Source organism: Pan troglodytes, chromosome 11 (assembly GCF_028858775.2).
Source record: "Pan troglodytes isolate AG18354 chromosome 11, NHGRI_mPanTro3-v2.0_pri, whole genome shotgun sequence".
In the NCBI taxonomy this organism is placed as follows: Eukaryota; Metazoa; Chordata; class Mammalia; order Primates; family Hominidae; genus Pan; species Pan troglodytes.
In genome coordinates this window covers 80,335,907-80,344,351 of record NC_072409.2, presented here as the reverse complement: position 1 = coordinate 80,344,351, position 8,445 = coordinate 80,335,907, and the positions used below count along the sequence as shown (strand labels likewise).

The 8,445-nt window shown below is 50.1% G+C and overlaps 1 long non-coding RNA gene across 2 annotated transcripts; it reads right to left on the bottom strand.

The window, feature by feature from the left end:
• Nucleotides 1–572: 572 nt before the first annotated feature.
• Nucleotides 573–6,673, bottom strand: LOC134807745 (uncharacterized). 2 transcript variants are annotated; one of them, XR_010148952.1, is made up of 5 exons: nucleotides 6,544–6,673; nucleotides 6,238–6,458; nucleotides 5,916–5,990; nucleotides 4,380–4,697; nucleotides 573–1,154 (listed from the first exon to the last, which is right to left on the bottom strand). It is a non-coding gene; the product is annotated as an uncharacterized LOC134807745 (long non-coding RNA). The 2 variants fall into 2 exon arrangements; XR_010148951.1 differs by lacking the exons at nucleotides 573–1,154; nucleotides 5,916–5,990 and having other exon boundaries at nucleotides 6,544–6,651.
• Between the last annotated feature and the right edge of the window lie 1,772 nt (nucleotides 6,674–8,445).

The window sequence follows — 8,445 nt, the reverse complement described above, 5'->3', positions numbered from 1 at the left end:
ATAAGTTAAGGGCTTAATCCTTCACAAATCTTCTCTTCAGATTCCAGCTGTACTTTGGGGGTCCCCAGGTCACCCACACTTCTGAACAACCATGGGAATTTGGTGATTCCCATGACCCTCTTAGTGTTACTGTGGGTCCTTGCTCACAGAGCTCCCAAGATGGTGGCGGGTCGCTTCCAAGATGGCGGCAAGCCTCGTGTTCTCTGACTTGGGGTTCTTGGCCTCACGGATTCCAAGGAATGGAATCTTGGGTCATGCGATGAGTGTTATAGCTCTATTAGAAGCCATGGGTCATGGAAGAGAACTGTGGAACCCAGTGACTAGTGTTCAGCCTGATTAGGACCAACCCAGGCACTTAGCCGTGCAAGAACAATGGGAAGCCTTTAGCACGATCGGGAGTGGCAATGGGAGTCTCACTGGATCAGGAGCACAGCAGACACCCTGCCGGATCTGGAGGGATGGGAGTCAGCAGCAGGATGGGAGTCAGTGGCAGGTCTGCGACAGTGGCAAACAGCAGTGGTGGACGGCGAGCGAAACTCAGCTCGAGCCGTAACAAACGTGGACCAGAAGAGTGCAGTTGCAAGATTTAATAGAGTGAAAACAGAGCTCCCATACAAAGGGAGGGGACCCAAAGGGGGTTGCCATTGCCGGCTTGAATGCCTGGGTTTATATCCCGATCCTTGTCCCTCCTGCTGTGCTCTCAGGCAAAAGATGATTGGCTATTTCTTTACCTCCTGTTTTTGCCTAATTAGCATTTTAGTGAGCTCTCTGATTGGTTGGGTGTGAGCTAAGTTGCAAGCCCCATGTTTAAAGGTGGATGCAGTCACCTTCCCAACTAGGCTTAGGGATTCTTAGTCGGCCTAGGAAATCCAGCTAGTCCTGTCTCTCAGTGCCCCCTCTCAACAGGAAAACCCAAGTGCTGTTGGGGAGGTTGGCTGATGACCGCTCTAACTGCTTCCTGCTGAACTGGGGCATAGTAGGGGTTGCGCAGTTGAGATTTCCTCAGGAGGGGTGCCTTCGATGTCATTAACATCGGAGCATGGGCTAGCAGGCCGGTCCAGGGGTCCGTGGTGGATCTTAGTCATGGACTGCATCTGGAGCTCCATTTGAAGAACCATTTGTAGTTTTACAGTTTCAATTCTGGAAGAGACAAACTTAACAAGGAGGTTAAAGATACAGGGATTGAAATGTATGGCCTGCAGTGCAGGGGATTACTTCTTTGGCACACTTTACAGGCCCTGACTATCTGCTTGATAGTTTTGAAAGACCTGGTCCAGTAAATAATAATTTGGCCATCTGATGGGTGCTATCAATGCCTAAGTGAAAGATTTGGTGAAGGGTTTAAAGTAATTTCCATTGGTTAGCTGCAGGCATAAGTATTTTTCCTTCTTCAGTGGCTAGCCATCTTGAGGGGAGGAAACTATGTCTTCTTGAGGTTCCTCATTCTATTTCTTCTTCTGAGTACTGGGGCTTGGTTTCCTGGAGGGGATGACCTCATACTAGGGGTCCTTCTATAAGCATTTCTAATGGAGGGTCCTGCCTTGCAGCTCTTTTGGCTTCAATATCTGCTTGGCGGTTCCCTTCTATTTCCCTTTCCTTTCTTTGTGGTGACCCCAGCAGTGTAAGACTGTCACCTCTTTAGGTTTCTGTACAGCCAATAGTAATCTCCTAATGGCTTCCAGATGTTTGATAGGTGTTTCCTTGGAAGTTAGGAATTCCCTTTCTCTCCATACTGCTGCATGGGCATGGAGGACTAGGTGAGCATACTTAAGAGTCTGTATATATATTTACCCTTTTCCCTTCTCCTAATTCTAGTTCCCGAGTGAGGGCTATTAGTTCTGCCAGCTGAGCACTAGTTCCTGGAGTGAGGGGATTACTTTCAAGTATTCCATTATCACTGACCACTGCATACCCTGCTTTTCAAAGCCCTTTTTCTACAAAGGAACTTCCATCAGTATACAAGTTGAGGTCGGGATCAGTCACGGGAACCTCTAAAAGGTCCCCTCTAGCAGCATTGGTTTGAGCAATTACTTGTTGACAGTTATGTTCTATCTTTTCTTCATTGTCTGGAAGAAATGTGGCTGGGTTAAGAGTTGCACAAGTGCACAGTCGCAGCACTGGCCCTTCAAGTAATAGAGCCTGATATTTAAGTAAACGGTTGTCTGACAGCCACAAGTCTCCTTTAGCAGTGAGTATGCTGTTTACATCACGAGATGGCCACACAGTAAGATCACCTGTATTATTTTAACTGCTTCAGATACTAAGACTGCTACTGCTGCCACTATCTGTAAACAATGGGGCCAACCCTTTACCACTCCATCAATTTCCTTACTCAGGTATGCCACGTGTTGCAAGCTCATCCCTCGGACCTGTGTAAGGACTCCTAGAGCTATTCCTGTTTCTTCTGTGACATATAAAGAAAAGTCTTGCCCCATTGGCAAGCTTAACACTGGGGCTTGGGTTAGGGCCTTCTTTAGGGCCTGGAAAGCCGCTTCTGCTTCAGGTGTCCATCTTACTAAATGGGTATTGGCTTTCTGAGTTTCCTTAATTAGTGTATATAATGGCCTGGCTATTTCGCTGTACCTGGGAATCCATATTCGGCAGAAGCCTGTTATGCCAAGGAACCCTCTTAGTTGCTTTTGGGTTGCCGCCTTATTCTTAATATGCATTTTATCACCCAATCTGCTCCTGACATTAGGAAAAAACTCCAAAAATTGGATTCCGGCCCTCAAACCCCACAACAGGACTTAATTAACCTCGCCTTCAAGGTGTACAATAATAGAGAAGAGGCAGCCAAGTGACAACACATCTCTGAGTTACAGCTACTTGCCTCCGCTGTCTTACAAGACAGCCCACAACCACGTCTCCAGCATACGAAAACTTCAGAACATCCAAGCCACAGCTCCCAGGGGCTCCTTCAAAACCTCCTCGTGGACCTTGCTTCAAATGCCAAAAGCCTGGCCACTGGGCCTGAGAATGCCCACAGCTCGGGATTCCTCCTAGGCCATGCCCTGTCTGTGTGGGCCCCCACTGGAGGTTGGACTGTCCGACTCACATCGCCACCATTCCTAAAGCTCCTGGAGCTCAAACCCAACGTTCCTTGGCTGACTCCTTCCCACATCTGCTCGGCTTAGCAGCTGAAGACCGACACTGCCCAATCGCCTTGGAAGCCCCCTGGACCATCACAGACGCGCGTGACAGTCCCCAGCACTGCAGAGATCTGAGATCCAATAACAGTCTGCAGACGTCTACTCACACCATAGCCACTGCTCTGGGATTCCCATTCCATTTAGGCCTCCTGATTGCCCCATGTGTCCTTACAATAAACACCACTTCACTTAAAGACTTGATTCCTTACAAACAAAGGCCTGGTAGACTAAGCGCGCCGAGTCAAAGAGATGGCCCCCAACTATGTGTTCCCAGTACTAGATTCACTTCTTAGTGCCACACGTTAAGGATCAAGCCGAAAGGGAGTGATGAGTAAGCTGCAAATAAAGTCTGTAAAAGAACTATAGAAGGGGCCGGGCTGGGTAACTCACGCCTGTAATCCCAACACTTTTGGAGGCGGAGGCAAGCAGATCACCTGAGGTCAGGCATTCAAGACCAGCCCGGCCAACATAGTGAAACCTCGTCTCTACTAAAAATACAAAAATTAGCCAGGCGTATTGGCACGCCCCAATAATCCCAGCTACTCCAGAGGTTGGGAGGCTGGGGCAGGAGAATTGCTTAAATCTGGAGGTGGAGGTTGCAGTGGGGCCAAGATCGCACCATTGTACTCCAGCCTGGGTGACAGAGAAAAACTCCGTCTCAGACTGACCAAACAAACAAACAAACAAACTGTAGAAGGCACTTTAGAAAGCTTCTCCTGAAAAGGAAAAAAAAAAAGAAAGAAAGGCCAGGCATGGTGGCTCATGCCTGTAATCCCAACACTTTGGGAGGCCAAGGTGGGTGGATCATGAGGTCAGGAGTTTGAGACTATCCTGGCCAACATGGTGAAACCCCATCTCTACTAAAAATACAAAAAATTAGCCAGGCATGGTGGCGAGTGCCTGTAGTCCCAACTACTCTGGAGGCTGAGGCAGGAGAATCGCTTGAAACCAGGGTTGGGGTGGAGGTTGAAGTGAGCCAAGATCACACCGCTGTACTCCATCCAGCCTGGGCAACAAGAGTGAAACTCTGTCTCAAAAAAAAAAAAAAAAAAAAAAAAGACCTAGGTTATTTGTAAGGACTGGCTCCCAATTCCTCCAGGGCTGTCAGACCAGTATCGACAGAACCAGTGAGACAAGTAACAAGGAAGCCGACTTTGGTTCCAAATTTTAAAAGTTCTATCAGTCAGAAAGATTGGAAGAGAGTCCTTGGAAAGGTAGTGAGGTCCTTACCAAGGAGAGGTTCAGCTTCTGGAAGTGTTCAAGAAGAAATCATAGGGCAGTTCCTGCAGTGGGTATAACTTTGGGCCAGATCTGTCAGCCTCCTTTTGGCTATATGATTCTAGAAATTTATAAGCTAGACAAGGGATCTGATTAACTCACACGTTAAGTAGAAATATCTTAGGGCCAAATGGCATGACAGTACATTTAAGTCAGAGGAGGGTGGCTCAAGGAGGAATTGGGCAATAAGTGAAGACATCAGAGGTTCAGCATCTTCAGCTGGCTCCTGTCTGTTGGTCTTTCCCCCACAGAATTAGTCAGAACTCGTGACTGCAAGAGATAGAAAACATAACTTTGACTGAAGCCAAAAAAAAAAAAAAAAAAAAAAAGGCCGGGCGCGGTGGCTCACGCCTGTAATTCCAGCACTTTGGGAGGCCAAGGTGGACAGATCACCTGAGGTCGGGAGTTCCAGACCAGTCTGACCAACGTGGAGAAACCTCGTTTACTAAAAACACAAAATAAGCCGGGGGAGGTGGAGCATGCCTGTATTCCCAGCTACTCGGGAGGTTGAGGCAGAAGAATCGCTTGAACCCGGGAGGCGGAGGTTGCAGTGAGCCGAGATCTCGCCACTGCACTTCAGCCTGGGCAACAAGAGCGAAACTCCGTCTCAAAAAAAAAAAAAAAAAAGGAATTCATTAGCTTACATAGCCAAAAAGTTCAGAAGGCAAATATAGCTCTGGGCATGTCTAGATTCAAGGTTTCAAATGAAGTCATTAAGACTCGGTCTGGGCCAGGCGCTGTGGCTCACACCTGTAATCCCAGCGGGTGGATCACTTGAGGTCAGGAGTTGGAGACCAGCCTGGCCAACACGGTGAAACCCCGTCTCTATTAAAAATACAAAAATTAGCAGGGCATGGTGGTGCACACCTGTAATCCCAGCTACTAGGGAGGCTGAGGCAGGAGAATCGCTTGAACCCAAGAGGTGGAGGTTGCAGTGAGCCAAGGTTGCACCACTGCACTCCAGCTTGGGCAACAGAAGAAGACTCCGTCTCAAAAAAAAAAAAAAAAAAAAAAAATTGGTCTGTATTATGCATTGTATGCGTATATCAAAATATCTCGTACTCTATAAATACATACACCTACTATGTACCCATAAAAATTAAGAATTAAAAAACACTTGGTTTCTCTCCACAACCCAGCTCTGTTTCCCTCCTTGTAAGAAAACCAAGCTGGAAGTTTAAACCCATCTTTGAGAGACTACAGAGCAGGGCCAAAGATGGAGGTGCCCTGGCCGGATGGCTTCCAAAGACCCTCCCCACCTATAAGTAATTTCTTAAGAACCTGGCCAGGCTCGGTGGCTCACGCCTGTAATCCCAGCACTTTGGGAAGCCTAGGTGGGCGGATCACCTGAAGTCAGGAGTTCACCAGCCTGCCCAACATGGCGAAACCCCCTCTCTACTAAAAATACAAAAATAATTAGCCGGGAGTGTTGGCGGGCGCCTGTATTCCCAGCTACTCAGGAGGCTGAGGCAGGAGAATCTCTTGAACCTGGGAGGCGGAGGTTGCAGTCAGCCGAGATCGTGCCATTGCACTCCAGCCTGGGCGACAGGAGCAAGACTTCGCCTTAAAAAAAAAGAAAAAAAAAAAGAACTTCCTGCTGTTGAACCTTTGACTGTCCCGGAGACCCTCCCTCTTCCGTTTTCAGTGTGTCCCTATCCTCCTAGCTAGGCTTTAAGAAAGAGGAGGGACAGCTGGGGCCCTAGGAGCTCCCCCTGAGGGTCTGTCCCTGGGAACGGGGCGCTGGGACGGGCACTCCTTCTGGCTGGAATGCTACGCCGGTGAGGGAAAAAGGAGTCCACTAGGGAAGTACCTGGAGGTGGAGACGGGGAGAGAAATCACAGGTATTTGTGAGTCGATCAGCTAGAGGGTGTGGCGAGGGGGGCCCTCGGAAGATGTCTTAAGTTCCAGGTTCAGGAATCAATAGGGAAACTGCCCAGTCCTAGTGTTCAGGGCTGAGGGCCTCGGTGACGGAGACGAGGTAAGAAGGTAAGAAAACGGAACGGCTGTACAGGAGAAGACAGAGAATCCGGGCTGGGGGACGGAAAACAAAGTTCAAATCATACCCCGCTACAGTCACACATGAAAAATAAAATTGTTTTACAGAAACTCAGTTTACAAACGACTGCTTGGGATCAGTCGTGTCACCCAGTCCAGAGGGAGCCGGTCATTTGCGTTCCGCGAACTTGGGAGGCGACTGCTGGGGGAGCGGCGGGGCCCTCACTGCGCGTCGTCAGGGACCAGACCCTGGGGCGGCCCCGAAGCGTCCAGACTACAACTCCCGGGATGCCGCGGGCCAGGCTGCATCCCGCCTGCGCAGACGTAGTGGCAACTCCGCCCCTCGCCCGGCGGCGGCGCTGCGGATTCAGTCCTAAGCGGGCGAAGGCGGCGAGCGCCGTGGGTCTGGGCGGGCCGGGAGAACCGGGTGCTTCGAGGAGATCTGCGGGCTGGGTTAGGGGCGTTTGAACCCTTGGCTTGTCCCAGTGGGTAGGCGGGACTCCAACCCCCGCCTCTTCCAGGGTAAAGCTCTCACGTCCACCTGGCGCGACGCTGAGCCATCTTCAGAAGCACCGCAGCCCTCAGAACCCCACATCCCGCTGCCGGTGGTTCCCCGCATCCGGTGTCCGCCCCCGAAGCCTCCCTCCCTCCCTCCTCCGCATCCCCAGCTACCTGCCCTTAACCGCGACCTGGGCCTCTCCCGGGGAGGCCCAGGGTGGGGTCCTCAGAGGTCCAGGGACCCAGGGGCATTTGTGGGGTGTTTAGGGGGGTGGGCTTAAGGGAAGGGTGGTCCCTTTCAAATTGGGACCACCAGGCAGGAATCAGGCGCACGGGTTCCTCCTCTGTGGCTTCCTGTGGCACTCCAAGTGGGAAAAAGAGAAGCTTGGAAGTGAAAGCCTCAGCTTCTCCTTTCTGCAGCCCCTCAAGCCTCAGAAAGATCTGTCAAGCACGGCCCGCCTCTACAGAGGCCCTGGGGAGATGGTCTAGACCTTGAAATATCCTAGAAGAGGTTTGACAGGTTGGAGCTTTTGCTAGAGAGATGGATCACAGATGGGCTTAAGGGGTGGAGGGTGTGTGCGTGTGTGTGTGTGTGTGTGTGTGAGAGAGAGAGAGAGAGAGAGAGAGATTGCCAGGTGAGGAAGGTGATGAGCTGAAACCAACTTGGAGCTATGCTGTATTATGATGATGAGGATTTGGGTTGGGGGATGTTACAGGCTCTAACCAGAAATCTGGAAGATGTGATAGGTGGGGCCTTTAAAAAAAAAAAAAAACCCTAAACATCTCTTTGTAATCCATCCCTCCTCTGCATCCCCACCGCTACTGCCGCCATCCCCTCTCACTCAAATCTTGCAACAGCCTTTGAAAGGCGCCGCCTGACTCCAGACTGCTGACCACTAGATCAGCACAGCAGCCAGTGGAGTTAGAGCCTTTAGCTCACTGTGTTCATCCCTCGCTTAAAACCTTCAGTGACTCCCTTTCACCTCCCCTGCAGGATAAAGCCCAAGCTCCTTGGCATGACTTATGGGCGCAGTGTGATCTGGCTCTGTCTGCCCCTCCAGCCTCATCTTACCGTTGCCCCCATCTCACTCTACCCTCCGCTGTGCCTAATGCACTTCTGCCAGGTCCTCTGAATAAGCCTCTCCTTTGCCTGTGGTTCCCTTTGCCTTGGAGCATTTTCTGTCCTTCGCTTCTCCTGGGAGATTCCTACTATGTGTCATGTCTCTACCTAGAAGTCACTTCACCTATGAGCTCCCATAGAGGATCCTGTATTTCTCTTATTTTAATAATGCCTAGCATTATTGAGCATTTATTGTCTAAGTGCTTTACAAATGGTAACTCATTCAGCCTCACAACCACCTTTTTTTGAAGTAAACACCATTAATATCCTCTCAATCTTACAGATTCAGAAACCGAGGCACAGTTGCCCAAGAACACACAGCTGGTAAGTGGTAGACATGGAATTTGAATGCAGGCAGTCCGGCTCCTGAGCCCAGAGTCCTAATCTCTGTGCCAACTGGCTGAT